Consider the following 18,363-nt stretch of genomic DNA (forward strand, 5'->3'; position numbering starts at 1 on the left):
GACGACAAACATCCAAAAGAGATCCAAAAGAATGCAGATGTCAACACCTCAAATCTCAAGCCTACGGAATCTAAACCAACATAAATTAAAGTTTTCACTATAAAAAGAAAAGATGAAACAACTTTGATTAAACGTACTTATTTGGTTGATATCTCTCTTACTATTCCCTGTCCTGCAAAAGGCTCACAAGGACCCAAGAAACTTTGGGTTCCTAAATCTGCTTAATATTTTGTAGGTTATTCTTAACGAGCAGTTTGACGAAGAATGGTATATTGATAGTGGCTGCTCGTGTCACATGACAGGAAGGAAGGAAGAACTGAGGGAGTTTCAGTCTCTCAAGGATGGTGGTATTGTGAAGTACGTCAACAACTCATTTGGTACTATCAAAGGGTATGGAGTGATTACCAATGGCGATTTCTCAATAAGAAAGGTAGCATATGTTGAAGGGCTCCAACACAACCTAATCAGCGTATCACAGCTGGTAGTTGGCACTGGATTGAAGGTATTGTTTGATGATGAAGGCTCAGAAATTGTCGAGAAGAAGTCAAATAACATTCTGCTGAAATCGAAGTGGAAGGGGGAAATGTACCCTTTAAACCTCAACCCAATTCGAGGTTAACCAGCAGTCTTCTTACTCACGAAGGCTCACTTAGATGAAAGTTGGTTATGGCATCGAAGACTCTCTCATCTTAATTTCAAGGATATCAACAAGCTAGTTTTAGGAGATCATGTTTGAGGTCTTCCTGTTCTTAAATTCGACAAAGAACATCTATGCACAACCTGTGAAATGGGAAAGCAGAGTAGACAAAGTCATCCCTCAATTATCAATACAAAGGTGATAAAACCAATGGAGCTATTGCACATCGATCTATGTGGTCCTTCTTCCATTGAAAGCATTGGTGGAAACAAGTATATTCTGGTCATAGTCGACGATTTCTCTCGATTCACTTGGGTGTTCTTCTTGAAGCAGAAATCTGAGGCTACTCCAAAGCTCAAGCTCTTCATAAAACAGATAGAAATTCAACTGAGGAAAGTTGTTCGTAATGTAAAAAGCGACAACGGCATGGAATTCAAGAATAAATATTTTGAAGAGTTTCTTGCTGAGAAGGGAATGACACATAATTTCTCAGCCCCTTACACTCCACAGCAAAATGGTATCATTGAAAGGCGAAACCGATCTCTATGTGAAGCAGCTCAAACGATGTTATGCTTCACATCCTTACCTTTATATTTCTGGGCTGATGCAATCGCTGCTGCTTGTTACACTCAGAACAGATCATATCTGAACAATCGATTCTCTATCACTCCCTACGAAATCTTGAACAATCGCGAACCGAATGTGAAATTCTTCCATGTGTTCGGTTCAAGACGCTTCATCTTCAACTCTAAAGAGAATCAAAATAAGTTTGATGCTAAGGTGGATGAAGGAATATTCTTAGGTTACTCCCTGAATTCTAAGGCATATAGATTTATAAACAAGCGCTCTAAGAAGATTGAAGAAACATACTATGTTAGTTTTGACGATAGCTATGTTAAGAAGATGAAAACAACCAAAGGTGCTATACAGGAAATCTTTCCAAAGACTAGTCAGGTTACAGCCTCTATTTCAGATCTTTTCGAGCAATATATGCTTCTTTTTGATGAGCCTCAAACAGCAATTGATTCTGAATCAACAACGGGAGACAACAAGGTTGATAGTCTAAAGCAAATCATCGATGATGCTGCTCAAAAGATGGCTGCTGATCAACCTAAAGCAACCGACAGGCCAGACGGATGCGAACCTTTGAATGACCGTCCTAATGTCTAGGGGGAGGGTCCATCACTACAACACGATCAAGGTTCATCATTCCAGGGGGAGAATTTACCGTCACAATCTTCAAGCTCCTCTGAGAATCCAATCGAAGGAGAAGATACTAATCCAGATTCTGAACAGGCGTCATCCTTCGAGGGGGAGAACACCAATGTCAATGATGATGACATACTATCAGAATTGGAAGAAGAAATCAATGCAGAATTGGATCCCTCTTGTGATCCAAATTACCCACCGCTTATTAAATGGACCAAAGATCATCCTCATAGTCAATTTATTGGGGAATCTTCAGAAAAGGTGTTAACTAGATCTCAGATCAAAGCGAAACAAGCTGCACTCTTTTCTCAAGTAGAGTTTTGTATGTTCAACTCCTTTGTTTCCAAAGTTGAACCGAAGACTGTTAATTCAGCACTTGATCACTCTAACTGGGTGCAAGCCATGCAATATGAGTTTGAAAGAAATATAGTATGGCGTCTTATTCCAACTCCAAAGGATGCTTCGGTTGTCGGTCTAAAATGGGTATTCAGAAACAAGATGGATAAGGAGGGGAACGTGATTCGTAACAAAGCTCGGTTGGTTGTGAAAGGCTACTGTCAGGAAGAAGGTATCGACTATGAAGAAACCTTCGCTCCCGTTGCAAGATTAGAGTCCATTCGTATCTTTCTTGCCTATGCTGCACACAAAAACTTTGAAGTCTATCAGATGGACATCAAGTGTGCCTTTCTCAACGGGGAACTTGAAGAAACTGTGTACGTTGAGCAACCGCCAGGCTTCATGAACGAAAAGTATCCAGATCACTGCTACATACTTGATAAAGCGGTATATGGCCTAAAACAGGCTCCCAGAGCATGGTATGAAACTCTAACTCGGTTCTTAAAAATGTCTAAATTCAAACAAGGTTCGGTTGACCCAACCTTCTTTCGAAAGAGAGAGGGTAACCACCTTATGATAGTCCAAATTTATGTTGATGACATCATCTTTGGCTCCATGAATCCCAGCTTAACAGTTGAATTCAAGAACTTGATGGAAACTAAATTTGAGATGAGCTCAATGGGTCCAATTAACTTTTTCCTTAGCTTAAATATTAGACAAGGACCCGAAGGCATTTTTATTAATTAGGAGGCATACACCAAGACACTATTGGCTAAGTTTGGTATGACGGGAGACTCCAAAGTTAAAGTTCCAATGGCTTTTGGGACAAAGCTTATGCCCTCATTGGAGAAGCCAGCCGCTGACATGACGCTCTATCGTCAAATGATTGGGTCTCTAATGTATCTCACAACCAGTAGACCCGACATCATGTTTTCAGTCAGTTGTTGTGCCAGATTCCAAGCTAACCCATGTGAACCACATTAGCAAGCCGTGAAAAACATCTTTCGCTATCTGAAGCAAACCTCCTCTCTCGGTCTGTGGTATCCAGCCAACTCAGGATTTTTTGTTCAAGCGTTCTCAGACGCTGACTTAGGTGGCGGTGGATTAGATCGTAAAAGCACCATTGGAGGATGCCAATTTCTAGACGGTAAATTGGTTAGCTGGCAATCGAAGAAACAAACTTGTGTTTCTCTCTCCACTGCAGAAGCTGAATACATCGTTGCAGCATCATGCACATCTCAAGTTGTATGGATACAAAGTCAGCTTAGAGTTTACGGGCTGAACATGAAGAAAATCCCACTATGTTGTGACACTGAAAGTGCAATTAGGATTTGTCATAACCTAGTGCAACACTCAAAGACCAAACATATAGCACTAAGGTATCACTTTATCAAGGATCACGTGGAAGATGGCAACGTGGAAATTCATTTCGGTCCTTCTAAACTTGTTCGCTTCTTTTTCTTATCAAGGCATTTTGATTTTATTCCCATGTACACTCTTTTAAATACTTCTTTTTATATTCATAAAATCAAAAATATTTTAATTCTTTGTTCAATTACATAATTTTCACAAAATACAAAAATATTTTCCGTTTTAATCTAATTTTTTTATTCATAAGTGTTACTCTCGATGATGAAGATCCAGAAGGTATGATTTCTTTTCTATACACGTTCTATATGTCCCTAGAAGCATGCTGCTGCATGTTGACTAAAGCCTCGACAGATTTTGAGTGAAGCCTTAATAACATGATACATACAAATCATGTTTTCCCGAGCTAGGCTGCAATATTCACTCTAATCCTGAGCTACCTTACTCTACTCACATTGAGCTTAGAGTTTTCTGCTTAGTCCTTCTTTTATAGCAGAGGTACATTTGTTTCTTATACCTCCTCTATCATTTTTCTTCATTACACTTCATCTCACCAACATAACCCTTGAGACTCTCAACATTTACCACTGAGGTTTATGGTTATACAAAAATATATGTTAATGATCTTAGTTTCATGTCACTATGTACTAAGTGAAACCCACCATTCAATACCATTAATGAATTGATGGTACATGAACTATGTATTACGACTAAAATCTCTTTTTATTTTATTTTTTTGAGTAATTCTTCTGAAACTTTCTATTACCAAGAATTTTTCTTCCCCGAGGATCCAGTTAATTTTTTTTTAGAGATTTCTCACCTATCCAACAGTTAATAAATATCTTCCCTACCTACTTGTTCAACAGATCACATTGATCTCACAAGTACTTCGTTCAGTTTCAGTCTTATATCAAGTATCGAAATCATGAATTGAAGCGAAAGCCACCCGTCGTAAGCTTTAATTTAAAAGATGCCTTTCAATACTTCTTAACAAGTACTTGATCGTTATTTAATGGGAAGCCACACAAGCACTTTAAAGTCTCTCTTGACTTTGAAGGAAGAGATTTGTGGCCAGAATCAGTTGCTTTATGTCTTTTTTAGACATCATAAATTATCCCAAAAAGTTTGCTTTATTTCTTTATCTTTTACACTCCTTGCACGAAAACTTTTAATTTTCCAAAATCTGGTTCTATTAATGGTGATTTAATTGTTCCAGCTTCGTTTCATCAAGTATTTCAATGCTCGATAAAGTTAAAAAGCGATGCCGGTTCATGTGGAATATGGGGTAACGATTGGGATAAAGTTAAGGGTGACTCAGCAGTTATCCAATCGTTTCGACGATTTGAAAAAGTACATTTTATGGGATGACATGCAAAAAGGAAACATCCTTTCTCTTTCCTACGTCATCATCGGGTATGTAGGGTTTCAAAGCACTCCATGGATGATGGCAATGGGCCCCTTTATGAAGTATAGGTTAAAAGCCCAAGACTTGTCTTTTCCCTATAAATAGTCATGTTTTATTCATTATTAGGGTTAAGAGTGAGGCAAAATGTAGCCGCCACGTGAGGTTCTTATGTAGTCTTAGATTCTTTAGTCTATGCTGAAAGTGTAATTTATTCCTCATGTTTTGAATAAATCGAGTGATCATTTGACATATCTTCTTTATTTGTGTTTGTTCTTATTTTCCGCATCTTGTTCATTAAATCACAATTAGGGTTTTAATCCCAACAAGTGGTATCAGAGCGTGTCTTTGAAGATCTATTGATTTTTGAAGTATCGGTTCTTGATTTAATGATTTTCTACATGAGTTATTGAAGATTATTGGTGTTTTGGCGGTATGGAATCATAGTTCTTGTTCGTTCCACTGTTCATGAAGTTTTATGGTATTTCTCTGTTCATCTGGAATATTTGTTTTTCTTGGTGTGTCTATTCATTCTCTTAGCCGCATCTGATCATTGCTTGTCTAAAATAAATTGTTTGCTTCGTAAATTAAATTCATTAGTTTTTGGGCCTTAGATCTGATTCTTTTCTGTTCATTCTTTTCTCTCTATTAGCCCAATCTTTCGTCCACTATTCATCATCTAGAAATTATATCAGTGTCGATATCGCAAAGTCTGGATTCAAAAATCAAACTCTTTATTCAAATGATGAGTTCATCTACATGTCGATTAAATGTTCCTGTATTTTAATCAATTCATAATTAAGTTTGCGTTTTCCATAGGTTCGATTAGAAACTCTTGTAATCGATTTAATTATTGAGTTCGTGTTATAGAGTGTTTATCGTTTTCGATTCATTTTGTCATCAATACTTGATAAATCGAGTTAGTTGTTGTACAATCTTATGGTTGAAAGTCCTATTTTTTACAATCGATTGATTTGAAAACCTAATTGTGTGGGTCATTGATCATGAGTGCTTTGACGAACATCAAGAACAGACATCGATGATTGTATCAAGTTTGTCTAACTCACTGAATCTGCAAATCGATTTTGAAAGAGCGATTGGATGGATGTTATATTTTGCTATTTCCTCCACCTGTGACGAAAAGATGAAGATTGGATGAACAAAACTAAGTTTTGATTTTAATGGTCAAAGTTGAATGTCAAAATTGGGACGATTGTTATCGGAAATAGCCTATGTCTAGAATGATTGGGGTTAATCGGAATATTATGATCATAAGTTTGCAATTGCCAGTCAAGAAAAAAGTCAAAAACAAATTTATGTATCTCATGGTACGAACGATCTCACTGCGAACCAAGGAAATCAGTTTGAATGCGAACGAATCGATCTAAATTGGGACGAACATTGGTCAACAGAATAGTCAAAATCGATTGTGACTCGGATGTGAAACATGGCTCGGTATTGGCGCTATGTTTGATCGGTATGGACGAACAGAGCGAACGATCAAGGATTCGGCATTGGATCTTGGACTCGTACTCGTTATTGCTCAAACAATGAACCTGGAACGAACTTGGGTTCGTTTGTTAAAACTTGGAACGAAAGAGGGGAAAGCGAACCTGTGATTCGGCTCGGCTAAGGTTTCGCTCCTTGTTCGCATCGTGATGCTCGGTTTCACTTTTGTATCAATGGACTTGGAACGAACTGGGAATCAACTTGAGTTCGGTTGGTAGCACTTGGAACAAAAGCGCTTGGAATGAACAATGGCACTATTGGATTTCGGACCGAACATGGTTTTTGTATCAAGAATCTTGGACCGAACTTGGTTTTAGTTGCTTGTGCTTAGACCGATTGAACAAATCATGGTGGTATCGTTTCTTCTTTTATCAATCGCATATATTGGGGATGAAGATGACTAATGTTCCATCAAGGTCCATGCAACTTCAGCAAATAGGCATTTTTGGTCCCTGTTGTTTTCATAGATTGGTATTTTTGGATCATTTCTAGTTTTTGCTTCAAATAAAGGGGTTTATTGGTGCATGATTACAATTTCAGCCCCTAAGTTTCTTGAAAGTGACAGTGTCGGCCCAATATTCAGAAACGTTTACTACTTTGAGGGCCGGTGAACAGTTTTGGAATTTTTAACGCACATATTTTTTCCATAAACAGAAAAATAATGATTCCATCAAGTCTTGGCGGTTCGGAAAGTCGTTTTTCGTGATAACGTCCAATTTTCACAACTTTTTACGGATTTTGTACTTTATTGTAAATATCATTTTGTCACGGGGGAGCATAGTAATTTTTATCTATTCAAGATCATTCTCATGACCATAAGAAGACTTTATAATAACGGTTTCGATTATAAATCGGGGGAGAATTTGGTATGGTCATTCGAAATTGGATTTGTGACTTCTCAAAGTTGAAGATTTTTGATAAAGCTTGTGGTAGAATTATGAAGGTAGCTTTTACAGTGGAAGTTCTTCATCGAGCTCTGCTAAAACTTTTACAGAGAAGTATCCTTTACAATGGAAGTTCTTTATCGAGCTCTGCTAAGGACTTGTTATATCTCCGACTTCTAGTATTTTCTCGATCAAGTGGCATTACAAATCTTAAAGTTTGGGTTGTTACATGATATTTTTTTGATGGCTTATATCATTAGCTTATTTGAAGATCATTGTGACTTGGAGGGGGAGCTCTTCAAAGACAAGAAGTGATGCAGTTTCTTTGTTCTGAAGTAGGTTTTTATGGCGGGTTTGGTTTTCATGAAGATTTTTTTGGGATTACATTCGATAATGAAGTTTAAAGACATTACTTCAGTGCTTGATTTATATATCTAGAGCCCGTGTTTGAAGACTATTGAAGAATCAAGATTCGTGGATTGCTTCATCTATTCCTCGTTACAAGATCTTTTTATTAGCTAGATGCTTGTTTTGGAGGTTAAAGCATTGTCATCCATTCCATACTTTGAGGGGGAGATTGTAGGGTTTCAAAGCACTCCATGGATGATGGCAATGGGCCCCTTTGTTGAAGTGTAGGTTAAAAGCCCAAGACTTGTCTTTTCCCTATAAATAGTCATGTATTATTCATTATTAGGGTTAAGAGTGAGGCAAAATGTAGCCGCCACGTGAGGTTTCTTATGTATTGTTAGATTCTTTAGTCTATGTTGAAAGTGTAATTTATTCCTCATGTTTTGAATAAATTGAGTGATCATTCGACAAATCTTCTTTATTTGTGTTTGTTCTTATTTTCCGCATCTTGTTCTTCAAATTACAATTAGATTTTTAATCCCAATAAGGTATTCATCCATCAAATCAGGCGCAATTATCAAATAAATCCTAGATATTAGTCAGATTTTTCTCTCTCCTACTAGTACGTATAAAAGGATAAGGCACGCTCCACTTTACCCTTTTATCACTTACAAAACTCTCTCAAAGAACAAAGGCGATTCCTCTTACTGATCATCTTCTTCTCCAAACTTCTACAATGGCAGACTCTTCTTCAGTTCATGATACCTCTGTACACCAAACCCTTCTTACCATCAAACCTAAACAAAACCTGATCATCGATCTTACTCCCTTCATCTATGAACCCTACATGCTCTATGTCGTCGAGTGTCTCAAATACTCGCCTCTTTTCGATGCTCTGACCAAAGTCGAAGTCGTTCCCATGTCCTGCCTCTCACTCATCTACTCCACTGCTTACTACGACAAAGCTACTGAAAGGATTCACTTTGAAATCCACAACGAGAAGACTTCCATCTCCAAGAACCGCTTCTATGCCCTAATTGGTCTCTCTCAAGAACCAAACTTGGTAAACCCTGAATCGATCACTACTGGTTAGCTCTTCTCAAGGTTTTATCAAATGGGGTACACTAAAACCCTAACCACCATAACCAAGTTCAAGAAGTCCTGCCTTCCTCCTCAATGGAATGGCCTATTTACTCTACTGTTCAAAGGACTCTCTGAGCGAAGCGCCGGCTCAGATGGAGCAAGTAAGTCATTCATGACTGTGCTGTACGGTCTATATCACGGGATAGATCTGGACTATGGGTCGATCATCTAGCAACAATTAGTCCCAAGCTTGTACTCTTCCTCAAGACACTCAGAAATATCGTGTGGCAGGTACTATTCAATCATCACAAAGTGGGGATTGGATCGTCTTCACGTTCCAATCATGGCGGATTCTCTTCTCTCCTCCATCAGCACCTTTCACACAACCAAGATAATCGTCACAGATACCACCAAGTACTCCTTCATTGGATCCATTCCTGACACCATGCTTGCCTGTGTGTCTGCAGCAAGTAATGTCTTGCAACAATATAAGAAGATTCCTTCTTCGGGTCCGAGGGAGCTCATGCTAGCCATGGTTCGCTCCATTGACGCGGCTGACAAGCCAGCAAAAAGGGGAAAAAACTGAGACTCATAAGGAGACGAGGGTTACTAAAACAACCAAGGGGCAAACCCCTAAGAAGCGAAAGTCTGACAAGGCTGCTCCGTCACAACCTCAGCCAAAGAAGTAGAAGAAGCCAGCTCGGAGACTCATACTCCAATCTTCAAGCGATTCAGACTCAGAGTATGTTCCTCCCAAACATAAATTTGCTCCACCTTCAGAATCTGAAAGCGAAAGCTCTAACGATGAGGCTTCGGGTCGTGGTGATACCCTGCCTCACTCGCGTACCCCAGAAATTCCAGTTTGCTCCCCACCTCCTTCTCCTCCACCTGTTACTATCCCAGTATCCATCCCTCCAATATTTCCTATCCCTACTTCTCAACCATCAACCACTACTCCCAACCATACTCCAATCTTCACATACACAACCACTACCACCACTACTACAGGGCCTCATTCTACAGCTCCCACCCCACCTGTTACAACCGAACCACCAGTAACAACCGAACCTCCTGCCACTACCAAACCTTTATCACCTATACCATCTACTCACACCACCCCAGTTCTAGGCGGTGAGGACTTGGAATTTGATTCGACTTATTTCAGTCCTTACCGTGTACAGAGTGATGAAGAGGACGATGAACCGGTCATCTCAAAGCAGTCCACGACAAACTCAATCAACTGCTTTCCTCCTCTTCATTTGGGGCTTATTCTGATGCTGCTTTAAAGGCTTTGTTCTCCTCTGTAGTCCAAGAACACAATGCCTCCCTTTCTACTACAGCTAAGGCTATAGACGCCTCCACTTCACAATGCCAAAAAGCCTCACTCATTGTTGAGGCTTCCACAAAGGAGGGCAAAGAAGCGACCGCAAAAGTCGATAAATTAATTTCTGAGGCTCACTTATTTTTGGATTCATTGCAGGCAGCAACTTAGAAAAATTCTCAAACTGTGAACGTATCGTTTGATAACCTTCAGCGTTCTCTTCAAGCTGAACGGTCCAACCTTGAAGCTGCTCGTCAAGCAATCGAGGCAGCCAATGTCACTCTTCACAACAATGTCAATGATCGATTGACTCAATTGGAGGAAGAGTTGGCAGTTGAAAATCGCATCATGGATGAACTCGACAAAAGAACCTCTCAGCTGAAGATGCAGAATCTCAAACTTCATACTGCAATAGCTGAACTCAATGACTTGAAGTCTGAGAGGGAGGTTATACGAAGCTCTTCTGCTATTGTTCACTCCATCTTACTTCACCTTCTTGAAGCCCATGATCCCATCATTACCATCACCATTCGCAGGCATTTGGCTGACAAACTTCAACCTGCGCTGGACATTCTTAGTCGTATCGAGGGTGTTCCGGTGACTGGCGTCCAGCCAAAACAAGGGGGAGAGAAGGCAGCAAAAACTCAACCTCCTCCTGAATCGAAACCAACTGCTGAACCGAAGGATAATGAAGCTTCGGTCAGTAATAAAGACAAGAAGAAGAAGAAAATTGGGGAGGATGACACTGATAATGAGGGAGATGTTTATGGTGAAAGTCCCGAATAGCCTTTTCAGAAAACAAAACCTTCTGATAAAGAGCTTGAAGAAAGGTTTAAGAAACAAAAGGTTGAGCTGGAGCAGAAGCAAAAGGAAAAGGAGCTCCTAGAAAAGAAAAAGTCTATTTTTCCTGAATGGACTCTTGATTGGCTTCAAAGTTGTGCCATTGATGAGCCAAGCACACATTGGCTTGATCCTGTGATGTCGTTCGGGCTTGACAACTACAAGGATGCACAGTTTGACATGCCGATCACGCGAAAGGCATTCATCTTTCACTGCTTCAACTCGACTGTTGCCATCCCATCTCCAGACCCGAAGGTGGATCGGGAACTATTGGAATTTAACCTAGAGTTTGTTCAACCCCAGTACTTGACCTGAAGTTCGAAGAAAATTACAACTGTCAAGGTTCTGAAGCCCTATTTACCAGGGAAGTTTGTTAATGTGAAATTCAAAGTGACTCGAGGCTCTGAAGGCTTGGCTCATAACTTCACCCTTGCTGATCTACCGAACCTCAAACCCCATGACTAGATACTCCTCAACAATATCTTACTGTCAAATCTATAGGAGTATCATCCGATCATTGACCATCTTAAGCAAATGCTTGTATGCTACATTCACTAGGTAGCGAAGACGGACCAAGAGATTGCCTCCGCCATTCACAAGCGAACCACGATCAAAACTATGGGCAGAGCAGGTAATGTTAATACAATGGTCAAGGGCAAGATTGATTCGAAGTACCACACTGTGATGTTCATCATAGGCGAAGGACATAAATGCATGTTCGCTCTTGTTGACAAACACCTCTTCTCAACTGCTTGCATGGAGCACATTTTGGAGATTATTCAGAAGTGTGATCAGAACATTGCAACCGACAAGAAGATGTTTACTGATATGCTGAGATGGTACATTTAATTTCGGTAGACTCTTCTTGCTATCATCCCTCGGTTATTCAAGGTGGTAAAAACTATGATGCCAACTCAAAGAAAGTGATCTCTCACCTCATTTGACGCAAAGGGGGAGATTGTTGGGTTTATAGTGTTGCGTCATGGGCTCGGTCCTTAGCCCAATTTTGGTTGCCGGTTTGGTCCTGTCCAACCATGAATGTTTTATTCTAGGGTTTAGTATTTAAGTTGCATGCATGCAGTCTTTGTAGTTAACGCTTTTAATTATTTTTCTCATTGAGTTTTTGTAAACCCTAGCTCGCCTCTACAGTGGAAGTTCTTCATCGAGCTCAGCTGAGGCGTGACTATATTTGAATCATAAGCACATCGTTGATTCTATTATGTGTTCATCATATTATTGTGTTTGTTTTGTTTGATCTTCATCCTTTACCTGTAAAAGATCTAATCGATATGAGTTTTATTCTCATCATTTTGGTTTTGATTTTTGCGACATTATAAGTTGGTATCAGAGCCTTGGTTTGAGGGATTCAGGCATACTCTCAGGTGTGTCTAAACTCAAATTGAGGGTTTGGTATATTTTTCAAAAGGAAATGTTTGATAAAAGAGTTTTCTAATAAAAGAAAAGGAGTGTGGTGCATGCAATCGACCGAGCTCAAGAAAGTTTTCCTAAAATACCCATACTTGTTTTATGATATGCTTAGATTTGTGAGTTTGTGAATCACATGCTTGTTTAGGGCTAAGCATCTACTTAGGATTTGCATGATAGAATTCTAGGAGAGATGTTTTATATGCCTACTGTATGATCTTGTGGCTTGCATGCTAGTACTGATCAATCAGTGATAGGATGCCCTGTTTAGGTTACGATTCTTCTGATTACTCGATTCTTCAATGTTGCTTGCTTTGTGCTTTTAGGAGTTCCCTGTAACTTCGGCTAACTAGTAAGTGAATATGCTAAGTTACATATTATTGAGACTAAATAATTTTAGAAGTTTAGGTTTTAACTTTATTGCGCAGCTCTTGTTTGAGTCCAACCGTTCTAGTGTGAGACCTTTCATTCGAAGAGTTATTTGGTGTCGATGATATTTAATTGTATTCATGAGCTAGTTAGAGGGTGTTAGGGGGTTCCTTCGGTAGCTGATGGCGAGGAGTAGCGTGGTAGTTCCCTAGGAAAACCTAGGAAGAGATTTAGTGCTAGGAGCCTTGTCTTGTTGAGGATTGTATGTATGGATAAGGGAGTGACTTGGAGGATTCGAAGCAATCCTTGAGGAAAGTACGAATATATGTGGAAGGTAGTATGGACCCATACTACTGAAAGCAGAGGATCCGTACTTGAGTCAAGGAAAGTTGTGATAATACTAAGAAGCTTGTAGATGGGATCCCTCAATGTTTATATATGTGTGTGTTCTTATAGTTTTAATGGTCTATTCTTAGTATGGTGGTCACTTGAGGAATACCTCGTAGTGGTTATGGTGCTGGTAAGGGTTCAGGTTCGGGTTCTGGAGCAGGACAGTTGGATGATCAAATACACGAGTTCATTTCGTCAAAGATTACCCACACTATTCTTGAGCAGACTCCTGTAATCTTCAACACGATCAAGGAGGGTTTCATAGATGTTTTAGAGGAACGCTAGGGCTCATTCCGTTTTCAGATGGTAGCGATGATGGGATGTCACACCCCCGAACCGGAACGGCGGAAACGTCCGGGGGGTTGGGTGACTTCATCTTGTAATATCATCACGGTGTAAATAATTGAATCAAGACAACATCATCATCACACATACAATAATACAACCGTCATTGTTTACATCAGTGTGTTTGATTACAAATTACATTCCCAAAATATAAGTGTACGATGATAACAAAAGTACAACAAAATCCATGAGTTCTTGAAGATCAACCCGCTTAATGATTTCCTGAGAATACAAGTTATTTTGAAAATGGTCAACATATATAATGTTGGTGAGTTCATAAGCATATATGTATGAAAAGTTTGTATCACTTTGTAATCGCCATAAAATTCGATATTTTCTGTAAAAATGGTTTGAACGTTTTGTATCAAATCTTGTATTAAAGCATGTGTGTTTTCTGTTTTGAAAATATATAAAGAGAGTATTCAAGAAACATACTATATTTTATGTTGTAAGTAGAAGGTAATGTATAATTTAAGTTTCCCAGAAAATCCGATATTTTTTGTCGGTAAAAGTGTTGTAGCTGCAGATATATATATATATATATATATATATATATATATATATATATATATATATATATATATATATATATATATATATATATATATATATATTCCGTAAATTTTACAGTGGAGTTAATTTCTATGTGAGTCGTTATAACCATGTTTGATATGACTGATTTGCCTGTCATGACGTTTTTCAGACGTCGCTTGTAAGGTAATACATTTGTCACCCTAGACTGGCCTAGTCTAGCAGTACCGAACAGCTCAGGTGCGGGGTTGTCAACCCCGTATAGATCTATACACAAACTCTCGCTCTCCCTCTAGGAGACTTTGGTTATAACTACAAGACTGAAGGTTGTACACTAGGTAGGTACGAATGAAAGAACCACTACTAGAAAAATAGCCTTTAATGACACGCAGTGATTGACGATACGCATTTTTAGGTGCCCTAAAAATAATGTCCGTTTTATTAAAAAATGAAGCATAGACGACACGTATTTTTCCGCGCCCTAAAATTAGTGTCCAATAAAAAAAATAAAAAACACGGAGGGCACCTATGTTAAAATGAGTGTCGTGTAGAGATGTCGCTTGATATTTTATTTAATGAAAGGCGCGTTTTCTTCTTTGCAGCTTGGGGGGAAACGAAAATCCCAAATTTTTGAAAGGCCGCCATTTTATCCTCTGCCTTATTTCCATAGTTCTTCTCTCTCACTTATCAATACCTAAAAAAACCCTAATATCATCACCACTCCTCATTTCTTTCAATCTACGACGCCGATCATGAAGTTCACAAAGCTTTCAAAGGATCTGGAATCGAGATCATTATCGGGCTAGGAACTCTTAAGAGATTCAAGGACAATCTAGGATCGAAGGCGGCTGTAACAAATGTTGTTCATGACATCGGTCACAGAAAAGGGAAATTCACCATTTTCATAAATTCATCATCCGCGAACCCTTAATAGGTGGCGTCTACGGTGGAAATAAAGGGTGAAATTGAACTCTCCCAAAGAGAGAGAGAGAGAGAAAGAGAGAGAGACTTGGGCACAGACTTGCAAAACCAATATCATCATCTTGTTCTTCCATCACTAGCTTCAACAATGGATGATTTCCATAATCCACGAGTTCAGGTTAGTAAAGATACTACTAATGAGTAATGATAAGTTTTTTTATCTTTCGATATGTATTTGTGGATTTCATTGTTGTATCATGTATGCTTGTTTTTCAGGCACTGTTCATACTTTGGAATGTCAAAATTAGACCACCAACTACAAACCTCCGATCCCATACTCCATGAAAGATACCAACGAAGAATATTTACCAAACCTGCGAATCGATTAAACCCAGAAAACAAAAGTAATTTCCTCTAATTCCGAGACCGTGAACAGCGAATCTAATGACAATTCAGCGAGCCAAGAACACGAACATCTGAATTTTGATTCAGATTAGTGTGACTGATTTCAGATTTCAATTGCAAAACTCCGAACGAAAGTGTCGACTTGCGAACCAATCAGTGACACATTCAATTACGAGCGAACCTTTGTTTGAAGTTAAATCGATTTCGAAATCGAGTTCAGCAGTGCTCAACTTCAGTGAAAATTGTACATCAAAACTTCTACAACCTTACTTGGATGGGATTGTGGGGAAATTAATTGTACTTTTACAGGTATAAATAATTTTGTAGTAACCTTAAAAGATATGAATATATGAATACTGAATCATTTTTGTATTTCCAGAATCCAAAGCAGATGGTGTAAGAGGGAGCTTTGACTGTTTTGGCATCTGTTGCTGATTCATCTCAGGTATTATTCATCTTCATATTCTCTCACCAACTTGTTTATTTTCTTTAAATTGGTTCTAACATAGTTTATGATTTTACAGGAGCATTTTCAAAAGTATTAGGATACAGTTCTGCCTTACTTGAAAGCTATACTCATGAATGCAACTGATAAAGCAAATTGTATGCTTCTTTTCTTTTTCTGTTATTAAACGTACTCTTTTAAAAATAATTGAGTTAAAGATTATAAATTTATAATTATATATTTTTGTTGTAGGCATGGGCAAGACTCTGCAAGTGCCTAGGGCAAGATTTTCTCCCTTACATGAATGTTGTGATGCCACCATTGCTTCATTCTGTTCAACTTAAACCAGATGTTACAATTACTTCTGTTGATGATTCAGATGATGATATTGACAAGTCTGATGATGAAAAGTGTGATTTTTAATAAATTAAATGCTTGAATGAGAGTTAATGACCATTTTACCCTTTGATATTGCAGCATTGAGAGTATTACACTTGGAGATAAAAGAATAGGGATCAAAACTAGCGTCCTTGAGGAGAAAGCTACACTTGGAGATAAGAGAGTTAATGAGCATTTTACCCCTTTGGTGTTGCTATGCTGATGAATTAAAAGAAGGGTTTTTCCCATGGATTGATCAGGTGAAATGAAATTCCTCTTTTACCCTTTCTTGTCTTTTAACATTTGAAAAAAACTAGCTTAACTTTTTAATAAAAGACAGGTTGCACCAACATTAGTACCACTTCTTAAATTCTATTTCCATGAAGAAGTTAGGAAGGATGCAGTTTCAGGTGAAATAAAATACCTCTTTTACCTCTGATAACTTTAACTGTTATTTTTTTATTTTCTTTCTGAGTGTTGACTTTTTCTTTGACTTTTTAGCTATGCCTGAGGTTATTCGTTCAGCAAAACTAGCTGTTGAAAAGGAGCAATCTCAGGGTCGCAATGAGTCATATGTAAACCGTTGTCAAACTATATCATACCAGCTTTAGTAAAGGCTCTTCACAAGGTTATCTTCGTCATTCCCCCTATTTGTTGACTTATGTTTGCTCATATGAATCTTTATTTACTGGATTTTGTCTTTTAGGAACCTGAGACTGAAATTTGCTCAAGTATGATTGATTCAATCAAGGAATGTGCAAAAATTTTGTGGGCCCCTTTTAGATGAAAATCAAGCTAGAAGCATTGTTGAAAAGATCAAATAGGTGATTACTGCCAGCTCAGCAAGAAGAAATGAAAGGGGTGAAAGAGTCAAAACAGAGGACTTTGATGCAGAAGAAGGGGAAATGTTGAAAGAAGAAAACAAACAAGAGGAAGAACTTTTTGATCAAGTATATGCTCTTATATTATATAATCTATTATTTATAAATCTGTTTATCTTAATAAATTATTCATAATATTTTCTTTTTTGTTAAATCTAGGTTGGTGATTGTTTGGGTATTCTACTCAAGACTTTCAAGACCCCATTTCTGCCTCTTTTTGATGAACTATTGCCTTACTTGATGCCATTCTGGGTGAGTATTGAGTAACATTAATTATATTTTTTTAAATAATTATTTTTTATTTTTTAGTTTTTATACAAATATTAAAAATAAGACTTGCATTTTAAATTTAGGGCAAGGATAGGACCTATGAGGAGAAAAGAATAGCAATTTGCATATTTGATGACATGGCAGAGCATTGTGGAGATGTAGCTCTAAAGTAAGCTTTTTTTAATTCTTTTGTTACTTTAGTATTTTTATTTTAAAAAAATTATAATTTTATATCTTGTTACATATACTATGAAACTTTTCTACCATTGGTGTTGCAGGCATGCAATGACACAAGCACAAATGTTCACAAGGATAGCATAATTTAATATCAAACTATTATCATTATATTTTTTTATTTAATTCTAAATAAATATATATTTTTTCTATGTACCATTTCTTGTTGTTTTCCTCCTTGACCAAGTAATATCATCAATTTGTTTCTTTCTACTTAGTATTTCTTACTAGTTGTGAACAAGCCTCTCATCTCACATTTGAGTTTATAGGAATCAACAATCACTGTGAAACTTCTAGTGTTTAGATTTCTTACTGGTTGTGAACATTTGTTTCTTCCCTTTCTACCCTTCACTTGCAAGTTGATGATTTGTCAAGAATGTTCAGACTATTTTCCAAAAATACCCCATGGATTGGATCCTGTCTCTAGTATGTTTAAAAAGGTTTGTGATTTAGGAGTTGGATTCTTTTTTTTAAGTAGAATATAGTTATTTGTATTTGTTGTCATCTGTTTTTATCTTTTTGATGCAATGCAGCATGTTGCTGCTAAAGGCACAACCTTGGTCAAACAGGCACAAGATGCTGCAAGTAATAAGAAGGCAGAAAAGAGATCGCAGGTTGATCCTGCTACATGGCCAATAATGATCTTTAGGGTCTGCTAGAAGGATTGGAGACTGCAGTTAAGCTTCTATCTAAGACTTCACGGCAAGGACTTGATGAATTTAAGCTAGCAATGCTTTACTTGATTTGGACATGAACCCTAAGATATCATATTTTGGCATGGCTAGAAGCTTTGGAGGAAACGAGACTCAAGCAAAAGTAAACACACAAAGAG

General features: G+C 38.0%; 1 pseudogene; it reads left to right on the plus strand.

The window, feature by feature from the left end:
• The first annotated feature begins 9,119 nt into the window (after positions 1 to 9,119).
• On the plus strand, positions 9,120 to 17,623 carry LOC145096049 (uncharacterized; annotated as a pseudogene).
• The last annotated feature ends 740 nt before the right edge of the window (positions 17,624 to 18,363 follow it).

The sequence above is a fragment of the Lactuca serriola genome, chromosome 3, assembly GCF_051521515.1.
Source record: "Lactuca serriola cultivar US96UC23 chromosome 3, Lser_US96UC23_V15, whole genome shotgun sequence".
Lineage (NCBI taxonomy): Eukaryota > Viridiplantae > Streptophyta > Magnoliopsida > Asterales > Asteraceae > Lactuca > Lactuca serriola.